A 13,366-nucleotide genomic window follows, 5' to 3' on the forward strand; every position below is an offset into this window, starting at 1 on the left:
AACTTATTGATATTCATGAGCACTGGGAGATGGGTGATATTTAAAGAATAATGTCACTTTACTGAAACATTTGCCCTTATGATCTTGGAGTGAAAGGGAGTCACCAGGGAACTGAGATACATAATCCCTATCCCTGGCTAGCCGATCACAGTGTATAGTAGGAATGTTAACTGGTACCCGGTTAAACAGTTACCCGGTGCCTGGGAGCAGTTCCACTGGCACCCTGTGCGGGGCTGCTGGTTCCCAGCCCCATGGGCTGGGAGCCAACAACCACTGCCCCCGTGGGGAGGGGGGGCAGGAGCTGCAGTGGCAGCTCCTGCAGGGGGGCCACGAGCCATGGCAGCAGTAGCAGTGCCCAGGGAGGGCCGGGAACAGCTGGGCTGGAGGGCCGCATAGCTCTGCTGGAGCGTTCGCCCTCCCCTTAATTGGTTAAACGGGATTTTATATCCCTAGTGTATAGCTCAATTATCCTCTGTTGCCTCAACCAAGGAAAGTCAATGGCCAGACATGAAAGACAAACTTTAGCCATCAAAGCCATTTGGAAGGAGAAAAGAACAACAGGCCAGAGAGGCGATCCCCCTGCCTGTGAATAAAAGCTGAAGACTGATGCAGCGAATTACCGGGTGGAGAAAGACTGGATGCATTCATGAAGGAGCCTTGCTGAGTGGAGAATAGCTTCTCGTAGCTAGCAAATGTTGCAGAAAACTGAGCTTTGGGGTAAGATTCCACTTTAGCAGACAGGAAAGGTAATTGTTATTAAGTGGAGGCTCTGATTTGCATTTTATGTGTAACCCTTTTCCCATCACTCACGCTTGTTTCTATTTGAAGTGCTTGTCTTTCCTAAATACACTTCCTTGTCTTTTACTATAATTGAACGCAAGGGCTGTGTGAGACACAGGAGCAGTAGGCTGAGGTACAACTGCTAAGCTGAGGAACGCTGTTCCTCTGGGAACAGAGACGCTGGGATTTTGGTGGGTATCCAGGCGCTGAATCCCAAAGGGTGAATCTATTGCCAACTTACAGAGCAGAGGCAAGATTCCCTGATGCAGGAGGCAGGTAGCACTACTGAGAGTTTAGAAGTGACACAAAGACCTTAGTTAGTACCCAAGACATCACGAGTCCCATTCACTTATTATAAGTTATAAATCACTTTGACTTTTCAAGGTGAAATGCAAAGCTCAGATGAACACTAAGTTAAGCCCGTAGCTCTCTGTTGAGTGCCCCTGCTAACCAAAAGGCAGTAGACCCGGGGAAAAACAAGTTGTAAATAACCTTCCCAAAACTTCTCTCCCCTCCAACCCACCAAATCTTCCAGCACTTCCTGCTTCACTAAGGACATTCCAAAGTGCATGATTCTGTAACATCAGTGACACCCCTCCTCCATGCAACCAAAGGACAAAATCCTTAATCAGTGTTGCCAAATGAGGGCTACCTGTGCTACCAATCAAGATGCAGTGATGTGGAGCAGACTGGATGATACCCCACAGGAAAATATCTTTGCTGAATGCCCGCTTGTGGCCAGTTAGTGGGGGAAATTGACACAGACTTTCAGGGCTGGTCTACATTTCAGTTTTGCAGCTCTACTTTTAAATAAAAGATTTATTTTTAAAATCACATTCTCATAGCAGGACTTGAGTGAGATCTGGCAAGGGACAGCTGGCAAGAGAGAAATATCTTATGCATCTACATCAAGGCTCAGCAGAGCTAGAAATATCCTAAAGTGCAGATCTTAACTTTATGAATCATAAAGTGAAGTTAGTTTTTCCCCTTCAGGAACATCTCGCCCATTCACACAGTGTATTGTTTAAAATATCAAGGTATACACTGTTACATATGTATACATTGCAGCCCTGTGGCTCCTTAGAAACTAACAAATTTGCTGTTATACAAGATATCAATTTTAAACCCACAGCTGATTTATAAGGTGATTATAGTCCTGCATTGTGCTTCAGCATTCCTACTAAGGCACAGTGTTACAATCCTGAGGTGTGAATGGACACACAATTGCAGCTGTCGGTATGCAAGTTACTGCCAGATACATACCTCCCTAGCTTTAAGAGATTTCAGTGAAAGTCCCGACCTTGTTGCTTAATGATGCCAAGAGCAAGGGCAGACTGGAAAGAGCACTTGTTCACTGGATACAGGGCAGAATTTGGAGTTTTATTGGTCTCCACACTCCTCTTACTTGACCTATATTCAGAGGCTGGGTCTACTCTGCCGAGCCTGGTGTCATCTCCGCAGCGGGAGATCGATGGGAGAAATGCTCCTGCCAACTTCCCTTACTTCTCATGAAAACAAGGAGTACTGGCACCAACAGGGGCACCCTCAGCATTCAATTTAGCGGGTCTTTACTAGACCTACTAAATCAAACCCCGGAAGATCAATCGCCAGAGTGTTGCTCCTCCTGTAAGTGGAGACATGGCCTGAGATCACAGCATGTGACATTACTACTGGAGCTGACAGCCCTGGAAACTGCAGGCTTCTCTTTATTCCAAAACTGGGGCAGCACACACAGCATCAGGTCCAGGCTCCTTCACCCTCTTGCTGTGTTTCAAACCTAAGTGGGAGGTACCACCTCAGTTTACATCCCCCATTCAGACCCTGGCTTCTGCTGAGTCTGTCAGTGGTACTGTCAAGTGGAGCCAGCTGTGACTGCCATAGGTGTTTAATGTGGTCTCTTGGGGCCTGAGTCTAGCAAGCTCCTTTTGCTGCAGACACTGAGCAGGCCTCCGACTGTGACTGTCCTAGGCTAGATGTGAAATGGAAGCGTGCAGGCCAAAGGTTCTGTGGTGAAGATTGTCACTGCTATGTTCGATTGTCACTACTGCTTTGCCTTCTTGGAGCACCTTCCATTCCAGGATCTCGTAAGCCTCCCAACACCCTCGAGGCAGACATCAATCACGTTTAGGGTGTGTCTAAACTACATGGCTCCATTGATGGAGCCATGTAGATTAGGCTAATTGGCAAAGGGAAATGAAGCCGTGATTTAAATAATCGCGGCTTCATTTAAATTTAAATGGCTGCTGTGCTGAGCTGACAAACAGCTGATCAGCTGTTTGTCAGCTCAGCGCGCTAGTCTGGACGCTCCTGCGCCGACCTGAAAGCCCTTTATCGACCTCCCCGTTATGCCTCGTAGGATGAGGTTTACCGGGGAGGTCGATAAAGGGCTTTCATGTTGTCAGGAGAGCGTCCAGACTGCCCCGATCTGCCGACAAACAGCTGATCGGCAGAGCGGGGCAGCCATTTAAATTTAAATGAATTATTTAAATCACGGTTTCATTTCCCTTTGCCGAACAAACAAATCTGTATGGCTCCATCGATGGAGCCATGTAGTTTAGACGTACCCTTACTGACCACAGTTAGCACCTCTAGGGCACACATCTCCTCCTCAGATCTCAGAGCCTTTACAAGGGCATCATTATATCTCTTTTACTGAGACTAACTAAGGCAAGGAGAGGGGAGGGGACTTGCCTAAATCCATACAGTAAATCAGCAACAGAGTGGGCATGAGACATATGGGGGCCCATTTACAGGGCCACTTTGCCTCCCAGAGATGCTATTTCTGCCTGGTCTTTCACACTAGCCAAGAAGAATGCTAACATTATCAGAAATAACCAGCAGTCCTGTGGCACCTTAGGGTACGTCTACACTGCATCCCTAGTTCGAACTAGGGATGCAAATGGAGACAATCGAAGTAGTTAATGAAGTGGGGATTTAAATATCCCGCGCTCCATTAACATGATCTCGCCGGCGCGCTAGTTCGAATCACAGCTGATTCAAAAAATGAGGAGTAACATTAGTTCGGACTAAGGGCTTTAGTCCGAACTAACGCGTCCCGGCGCGCACTTCCTGGTTCGAATCAGCTGTGATTCGAACTAGCGCGCCGGCGAGATCATGTTAATGGAGCACGGGATATTTAAATACCCTCGGAGACTAACAAATGTATTAGATCATGAGCTTTCATGGGTAAAACCCACTTCCTTGGATGAGTTGGAGTGCAAATTACAGAATCCATATATAACAGCAAAAGATGTTACCTGTCAATTGTAGGACCAGTGTTAATGAAGCTAATTAAGTCAGGGTAGATGTGGCAAACTAGATAGATGTCAAATAAAAAAGTGAGTCAGCCCCAATGCACTAAGCAATGGGATTGGTCCATGAATATTATTGGTCCAATTGCATATTAGAAAGGGGCTGACTCCCCCACTCCACACACAGGTACATGCTCCCCTCCAGGTCTGCTGTAAACATAGATGGAGTTGTGGACTAAATGCATGGCTATAGCAGCACTCACAGCATTTGATGTGGAGCCGCGAGTATCAAAAATGGGGAAATTGGCTTTGTAGCGCGTTAACCAGTTAGGATCTGTATTCAAGCCTAAGTTGATAGCACTGAACTTGTAAAGGAACTCCAGTTCAGCTATCTCCCTCTGTAATCGGGTAATAAAATTCTTTTGTAGAAGGATGGCTACTTTTAAATCCATTATTGAATGTCCAGGGAGGTTAAAATGTTCCCAGTTCTAAGGTGCCACAGTATTGCTCATTGTTTTTACAGTTACTGACTAACATGACTCCCCTTCTGAGACTTGTTATGAGAAAGATCCTCTGTCAGCACTGGATACCCTCCAGTCCAGGCTGGGAAAGTGCCCCTGTTGCTAACAGGAAAGGTCACCTTCTTCCCTGATTGCTCCCTGTGAGCAGTGGGAACTGCTCCACCGCATAATCTCTCTGCCTTCTCCCATTCAGCCCGCGCGCACGCAGATATCCCACCCAGCTCTCGACCCCTCCCCCTGCTTTCATACGGCCTTACCGATGTCCTTCCTCATGCCCTGCCTCCCTTATCTCCTTCTGCCTCCCACTCTGATCACTAACCTGCCCCTGACAGGAGCCATTTGCGCAGAGAGCACAAAATGGGGGAGGGAGACAGACGCCTTTCCCCATTAACCCCCAGTGATTGTCCCCTACACATCCCTGCCGGAGGTGGGGCAGAAGAGGCAACTGACTTCGGCAAGGTCAGTGGCTCTAATGCAGAGCTAGTGACGCCCACTCTGCAGCTCAGAGCACTGAACCGTGCTTTCCTCTCCTGGGTAATATCTTCTTAAATCTCGAATCAGCCACTCTCTCCTAAATCTGTAATCTTGCCATGATTTGGCTCAGAAAGAAACAAAGCAAGAAACAGAGAGGGGAAAAAATGTTCCCTTTCCCCTCCTGCGCCAAGGCAGAGAGGTGACTTTCCCGGCTGCAGAGGCAGAGGCAGCCAAGAGCGATGGGCTCACTGAAAGGTCTCTCCCTCAGGCTAGCAATTTATAATAGCAAACCAGATAGATGGTCAAATAAACATGAGTCAGCCCCAAAGCACTGAGCAATGGGATTGGTCCATGAATGCAGCTGCAAATTAGAAGGGGTCTGACTCCCCTGCTACACACACAAGTACACACTAGGGAGGTAGTAGTATAGTCGATTAACCAATTAACCGATAAGCAAAAGCATATAGGTTAATGCTATAGACTACATGCATTTTCCCCCTCTCCTCCCCAACCTGTAAATTTTTTAGCAGGCTGGCCAGCAGCCCGGCTCAGTTCTTGCTCACTCTGGGCCTGGGACCTACTCACACTGGGTCCAGGATCTACGCCCGCGGTGGTTCTGCATTTAAAGTGTATTAGGAGCCAGGCGGGCAGACTCAGTTCCAGTTCTCTCTGGGTCCAGGAGCTCAGAGTCCCCCTCCCTCCCCCGCACCCAAGTCAGGGGCTGCTGCCACCCCGCACTGCTGCCTCTTTATCAGAGGCAGCAGCACAGGGTGACAAGCAGCCGGTCTGCAAGAGGAGCTGGTTTTTAAACTGACTCCCTTAGCAGACCAGCTCCCGCCTGGCACCCCACATTGCCACCAGCCCCACCCCCAGGGACTATAGAATAGTCGACTAACCGATAAGAATTCATGAGGTTACTCAACTATTCAATTAACCGATATTTAACATCCCTAGTACACACTCCCCTCCAGGTCTGGTGGAAACACAGATGGATTTGTGAACTAAATGCATGGCTACAGCAGCTCTAAATATCAGAGCAAAAAGCAGGCCCCATCATGCTAAGCTCTGTACAGATACAGAGTAAAGAACAGTGCCTGCCCCAGGGTTTACACTCTGCACACACAAGGCAGAGGGGGTTGGAGAAAGGAAGTTTTATCATCTCCATCTTACAGACAAGGAAACAGGGCAGAGAGATGTGTAGGGTATGTGACACTACAGTTAAACACCTGTGGCTGCCAGGGCCGGCCTTAGGTCGATTCAGCCAATTCCCTGGTGTGGGACCCTGCACCTGAGGGGGCCCTGCGCCCAGGGAAATGATGCATGCGCCGTGCGCCGGGAGCACGCCACTTGTGCGGGGCCCCTGGGCGCACGGTGCATGTGTCGTGACGTCCCGGGCGCATGGTGCATGCGCTGTGCGCCTGGGGGGGGCATGCATGCATTGTACTCCCGGGGCACTGCGCATGCATCATGACATCTGGGACGCATGGCGCATGCCTCCAGTGTGCAATGCATGCGCCGTGCCGCCCAGGGCCCCAGGTATGTGCGGCCCCGCCCCCGGAATCGGGCCCTGCGCTCTGTAGAGCCGGCCCTGGTAGCTGCCCTGGGTCAGCTGACCCAGGATGGTGAGGTTTGGGCTGCAGGACTGTAAAAGACACTCTTAGATCCTACAGCCCAAGCCTGAACAACCACCCCACAGCCCAAGCCAAGCCAGCTGCTACAACCGGCCCAGGAGTTTAACAGCAGGTTGACATACCCTAATTTACCCAGGAACGTCTTAAACCCAAAACTCAATATTTTGTATCTTGCCAGTGAATATGGATGCAGTGCTAAGCTTGAAAAATAGGTAATCCCTGAGGGTCTGTTTGCTGTATTTTATGGTTTTATGGTTTGTATCGGCTTAGCTATGGGGGCTCATCATACCATCTAAGAACATAAGAATGGCCATATTGGGTCAGACCAAAGGTCCATCCAGCCCAGTATCCTGTCTGCCGACAGTGCCCAATGCCAGGTGTCCCAGAGGAAGTGAACCAAACAGGTAATGATCAAGCGATCTCTCTCCTCCCATCCATCTCCACCTTCTGACAAACAAAAGATCACTGAGTTTATTCTTCCTACAACCCTCGGAGATCATGAAATACTATTTCAAGTCATCTCACAAATGGAAAAACTGAGGCACAGGGCTTCTTGCCCAGGGCTATACAGGAAGGCTGCGTCTAGACGCTCTTTTCCACAAATGCTTTTAACGGAAAAACGTTTCCGTTAAAAGCATTTGTGGAAAATCATGCCAGTCTAGACGCCGCCGAAGTCTGCCACAGAAGAGGGATTAAAACCCAGAACTCATGAACTTTCACATCGTGCCATAGAAATATAATAATTCACAAAACCATTCCTCTTCCCTCAGTTTGGAATGTGACTTTCAGCTCCAACTTAATTTGGCATTCCCTAGCAAATAACATTTCTCAGGAGCATTGCTGGAGCTATGGGCTCAAGTCATAAGGAGAATAAATGTTAGGTCATTCACAAGTGATCCCAACTGACTGATTTAAAGAGCAGCTTCCACAAGCCCCTAGGACCAGAGTGAGGATCGGTCATTTTCCAAAAAAAAATTTTCCACTGGGTAGCTTTGAGCCATGGAAACCATTTGCAGGAAAGGGCTGGTTATGACAAATCTCCCAGTTTAAACTTTTTTGAAAAAAAGTTTCAAAATTGTTGAAACATCCCATTTGGACATTTAAAAAGTTTCATTTATCTATTCAAAATGATTTTTCATATTGACCTTTTCATTTATATGAAAAAAGTTAAACGTTTTCAAGAGTGATCAAAACAAAAGAAAACATTTTCACACACACACATTTCTAATTAGTATTGTCCATTCACAAACATTTGGAATTTTGATTTTTCATTCCATTATGGGACAGAAAAAAAATACCTTTAAATCTCAAGAACCCCTTGCAAGATAGGAAAATTGTTTTCTTCCCTGCCCAATGCTGCTGAGGAAAGCCCAATTAGTTCTCACTAGCAACAGATTTCTCGAGCATGACAAAGGGATTCTGGAAAAGAAGAGAAGAAAAACTGCTGCACCTCTGTGTATGTCTAAACTAGAAATGCTACAGCTGCACCACCCTAGCGCTATAACATAGAAATTTGCTCCAGCGACAGAAGACCCTTTTCTCTCACTGTAGTAAATCCACCTGGGATGCGGTAGCTAGATCAACAGAAGAATTCTTCCATCAATCTAATGCTGTCAACACTGAGGCATAGGTCAGCTTAACTACACATCTGATGGGACTTAATTTTTCCTACCCCTGAGTGAAGTAGGTAGATAGACCTAGCTGTGTAGCATAGACCAGCCCTGATAGTTTGCCAAAACAAGAGAGAAAATGACTTTTATGTAAGAAAACATCTAGATAACTCTGTATTTTCCCACCTAATTTCACCAGCACAGAACTACCTACAGCACCTACACAACATGATCAGCACTTCCAACTGCAGAAACCATTTCACGTGTGCTTCTTAAAGCGCCCATCTGAATTTTAACAACCTTATTTATAATGAATGCATCAACTTCCCTGTTCCTTCTGTAAAAGGCCCTGTGCAAACTCAGCTTCTCTAGTTCCAGAGGCCAAAAACGTCATAGTGAATGCTAGACCCAATGTATTTCATCCATACAAAAAGGCTCTAAGCACAGTCATTTCACAGCTCTGCAGGTAGGACAGGAAAGGCTCCAGTTTGCAATGTGCTGAGAACACAGAGCTCTTACGGACTTGCAATGTAGTGTTGGGTACCCAGTCCATCTGAAAATCAGGCTTTAAACATACATGACTTTTTGAAAAATAGTTTGGACCTCCCTGGTCCAGCACCCTCTGGAGCTGACTGGTCCTGGATGAGGGATTTTGCTGGACAAGGGGAGGTCATTTCTGGCCCCTCTGCTGCCAGCCCCACTTCCTGCCCAGCTGCCCCACCGGGCTTCCCGGCTCCCCTGACCACCCAGCTGGGTCACAAGCCTCACCCCAGAGCTGAGCTGGGCCACATGCCAGCCTTCCTGGCTCCCTGGGGCAGTCCAGTTGGATCGCGCATGCTGGACTTCCCACCCCCCCAGCTCAGCTGAGTCATGTGCTGGGCTTCCTGGCTTCTGCCCCTGCTCCACCCCCCCAGCCCAGCTGAGCCACAGCCCAGCTGGGCCATGCTCTGGGCTCCTATGCCTGTCCCCCTGAATTGTGCTGAGCTCCCACCCCTCCCTGCATCTCGCTTAGCTCCTGGGCCCTCCACAGTGCACTGAAACTCTCTGATCCTGGAATACGGGTGGTCCTACTGGACCATGGATTTTGCCAGACCAGAGAGTTCTAGTTTATAGTGGTGCAACATGTACAAAGTAGGACATGGTCTAATTTCCATCTGAGAACCTAAGGGACTATACCGAGTGATAACAAAACATGCTCTTTCCAGACCCCTATGCTCACAGGCATCTTCTAAGAAACTAAATAGAGGAGAATGGAACACCGGGGCTAGGTTTCAGCTAAAACCCTCTCAGTTCATATTACCTGTGACAAAGGAGCTCCAAGTCTACCTACTTATTTCAGGCTATGTCTAGACTACAGAGTTTTGTTGGAAAAATGGCTATTTCTCCAACAAAACTTGAGTTACATCCACACTGCAAGCGCGTTCTTTCCACAGTAAATCGAAAGAACGGAGGGGGTTTTGCGGTATTGGTAATCCTCATTCTATGAGGAAAAGCTCTTTCGCAAAAAGGCATGTGTGGATGGGGAAGAGGGAGTTTTTTCGGAAGAAGAGGGAAGTAGAGAAAGCACAAGTGCCCTGGTGGCTATTCTGTCCATAGCAATCACTGCTTATATGCGAGATAGCATCCAGGCACTGTGGACGCTCTCTTTCAGAAGAAGTTTTTTTGGAAGATCTCTTCTGAAAAAAGCTTCTTGCGCAAAAAGCCTGTAGTCTAGACGTAGCCTCAGGGAAAATCTTCAACACCACCTAAGCAATTTAGGCACACAAGCCTTATTGAAACCTACTAGGACTGGTGCACCTAAATCTCTCATGCACCTAAATCCCCATAATCTTTCCTGGTGCTTATAGTAGTTCTCCAATGATGCTATTATAAAACGTGCACTGTTTGAGGATAAACAGCTGGCAACAGAGGCAGGCAGCTCCAGACATTCCAAACATTTGCCATATGCAAAAGCAGAAAGCAAGATTTTCTTTGGCATTTGCTGTTGAAAACTATAAAGGAATCAGCCAGAGGTTCTGTTTTTCCCTCTCAGTGGAATCTGGATCGAGTATCTTGGCATCTCTTTGCCTGTCATGGAACAAACAGACTGGCCACACCAACAATGGCTCTTCGTCTTGTCATGACACTGTTATTTATGCTGCACTGTTATGGCAATGATCATAACAAATGAATCTGATGTTCATGTGGCCAACACATGTGCTGCCATTTAAGCACTGCACTGCAATTTATCATTAGCAGGCCAATGGTATGGTTAATAAAACACCCCAAAACCTAATAATCATTTAGGCTTGCTGGAGTACAATGTCAACATCCCATGGGGGTGGGCAGCTCCTGTTAGTGCCAGAAGCAGTTGTAGGGACAGTGTCCTATGACCGAGTGGCATCCATAGTCCCCCACTGTATCCACACTCAGTAACTTTCAACATTAGCAGCCTGTCCTGGGTGTTCCAGCTAAGTGTCTCCTGATGTCAATTTAAAGATCTTCAATGTTCCCTCTAATTTTTTCTATCGATGTGTGGAAAAAAATTTGGTATGTGCACTGATGCATGTGTGGATGTGCACCACCAATAGAAACACATGCTGCCGGCTGTGGTTGCGGTGGGCACTCTGCTAATCAGCTGGGCAGCATGTGAATCCCTCCTGGGTGGCTGCCCAAGTGCTCAGCATACAGGGAACACTGCTTACCTTGCCATTCTTTTTCACATCTCTTTCTTTCAGACATTTATTCTCCTCCTGACGGTAAACCCTGCAGCTTCCCCTGCATTATTCATTTTCACATAAGCTTGTTCCTCCCACTTCTGAAACAGGACAGGAAAGAGAAAAGAACATCAGTTGGCTTCCCCCCCAGTTACAAAGACCTGCCAGAGCCGTTCATTATCTCCTCCAGATGTGGTGTGTGTGTGGAAGAGACCCCCAACCGCTTTACTGAAATATATCAGTGGCTTGTGGATATAACAGCACCCCCCAGTAGAGCTGTTCTTTTGTCTTATGAGAGCTAGAGTTCAACTCTCCAGCAACACACCCTCATATTTAGTGTCTTCTCCCTCTTGATCCAAGGAGGCAGTGCAGAGCATGCTTGGACCTTCAGTCTTCATGGGCTAAACATGTCGATGAAAGTAGCCCATGAGCTGATGGATAGATGGTGAACTGGTAATTGACGTGGCCATAGACTTGCTTGTTTAACCAAGATCCACCAAGGCAACTACACTCTACAAGGGCACTGCAGCTGGATTGGCCGAGGGTCTGATATCACGGCTTTCGTGGCAGCGCAAGTGCCTTAGCCGAGTAGGTCAGACTGAGACAGAGACCGATCATGTTCAAGTCTAAATGTACGACTGATTTCTCTCATAAAGCCTGGCTCAATTAGCACTGCAGTGTCTGCCCTGAGGCCAGTGCAGAAAGGGTGAGGAAGCGGGAGAGAAAGGCAAGGCAAGAAGGAAGCAATGTAAGAGACGGAGGAAGGGAAGGTGAGGAAAAGGCAGTGGCGGGGGGAAGGAAAGCACAGAGCCCTCTTCGGGCAGGCTCACTGCTATCGTTAGTTGATGGCTGTTGCTTAGCTACCGTGATGACAGGTGCCGTAGCAATACTTGAGAGAAACAGATCATGGACACATTCTTAGATACAACCATGACCTGGGATGCCGTCCCTTCTGGGGATCACAAACCACTACAACCAGGTGTAGCAGCTCACTCAAAATCCCAGCACACAACTCCAAGAGCAAAAGGGGACCAAGTTGGGACCAAGCAGCCAACAGGAGCAGGCCGTGATATTCAGAGTGCCTGGGGGAGAAGGAGAAGAGCCAGGAAGGAGCACATTTCCTTCCGCTCTATGAGCCTATGAAAAAACATGCAAGGAACAACAGGTAACAAGAAACAAATATACCATTGGGTATAGCTAACAGATCCACCCAACAGTCCATCAAAGGCACTGCCCTGCCCAGAGAAAGGCAAGCAGCCCCTGGAATAACTAATCCCCTGGGGATAACTACACATTTTGAATGCTCTCAAAGGAAAGGTCCCATGAGAGCAATCTTGTCAAAATGTGACAAACTGCAAAATGGATGAGTGCTGTGTAAACAGGAGTGTGTGTGGAAAGTGTGTGAATTTATCACTCCACAGTTTGGATTTTTCACACCTCCACACAAAGTAGTTGTACCATTATAAGTCTGTAGTGTAGACCTGGCTTTAGAAAGAGTCTGTCGATGCTGAGAAATAATCTTTGTCATAGATGCACAGAGGTTAAGGCCAGAAGAGACCATTAAATCATCTAGTCTAGTCTGACCTCTGGTATCTTTCAGGCTATTAGATTTGACCCAGTTACGCCTGTACGCAGCCCAATAACTCCTGTTTGGTTAAAGCATTTCTTCCAGAAATGCAGCCATTCATAATCCAAAGGCATCAGAGACTGGCAGTTCCCAGGACTTCCCTGGGTAGTTTATTCCAATGTTTTATCATCCCCCACTGTTAAAAATAAGTGCCTTGCTTCCAGTTTGAATGCATCTAGCTTTGGCTTCCAGCGATTGGTTCTTACTATGCCTTTTTCTTGTTGAACGAAAGGGTCAGTATCTAGTATTTTCTCCCCGGGAAGGTACAAGGTACACTGCCTCTTTTTGATAAACTAACCAAACTGCTCTGCCAGTCTCCCACTCTAAAGTCTATATATCCTCGCCATATCCTCCACAACCTCCCCAGTTCGTTTTGGGGGCTTTTTTCTAGCACTCGCTCCAATTTTTCAACATCCTTTTTAAAACGCAGCACCAGAATATACCCTATTCCAGTACTGGTCTCACCAAGGCTGTGTACAGCGGTAACCCCACCCATCTCCCATTCCCCCCCCCAATTTCTACTCACTAGTCCCATTTCTGCATCCAAGGATCACATTAACCGTTTGTGCCACAGCATTGCACTGAGAGCTCCCATTCGCTTGCACCTTCATAGACCTCTAAATCCTTTTTGGAGTCACTGCCTTGTAGGGAAGTAAAAGGTTAAAGGTTAACCGGTTACCCAGTAAGCACTATCGGCATGTTTACCGGGTAACTGGCTAACCAGGTAACCAGTTAACCGGAGGGCCTGGCTGGCAGGAGCAGCCCCCCACCCACAG

At 47.5% G+C, this 13,366-nt stretch overlaps 1 protein-coding gene across 3 annotated transcripts in view; it reads right to left on the minus strand.

Moving 5' to 3' along the window:
* The window catches only part of RADIL (Rap associating with DIL domain), a 102,270-nt gene that overhangs the window by 85,646 nt on the left and 3,258 nt on the right, over positions 1–13,366 (minus strand). The window contains exon 2 of one of the 3 annotated variants that reach the window (XM_075899645.2): positions 10,952–11,064. The exons of 1 other annotated variant lie outside the window; for it this stretch is intronic. The gene's annotated coding sequence lies outside the window, so the exon portion shown is untranslated. Of the gene's footprint in view, positions 1–7,955; positions 8,079–10,951; positions 11,065–13,366 lie in introns of those variants that run through there. One more of the 3 variants, XM_089769295.1, reaches the window with a different exon arrangement.

Source organism: Pelodiscus sinensis, chromosome 15 (genome assembly GCF_052426305.1).
Source record: "Pelodiscus sinensis isolate ZL-2025 chromosome 15, ASM5242630v1, whole genome shotgun sequence".
Classification (NCBI taxonomy): Eukaryota; Metazoa; Chordata; order Testudines; family Trionychidae; genus Pelodiscus; species Pelodiscus sinensis.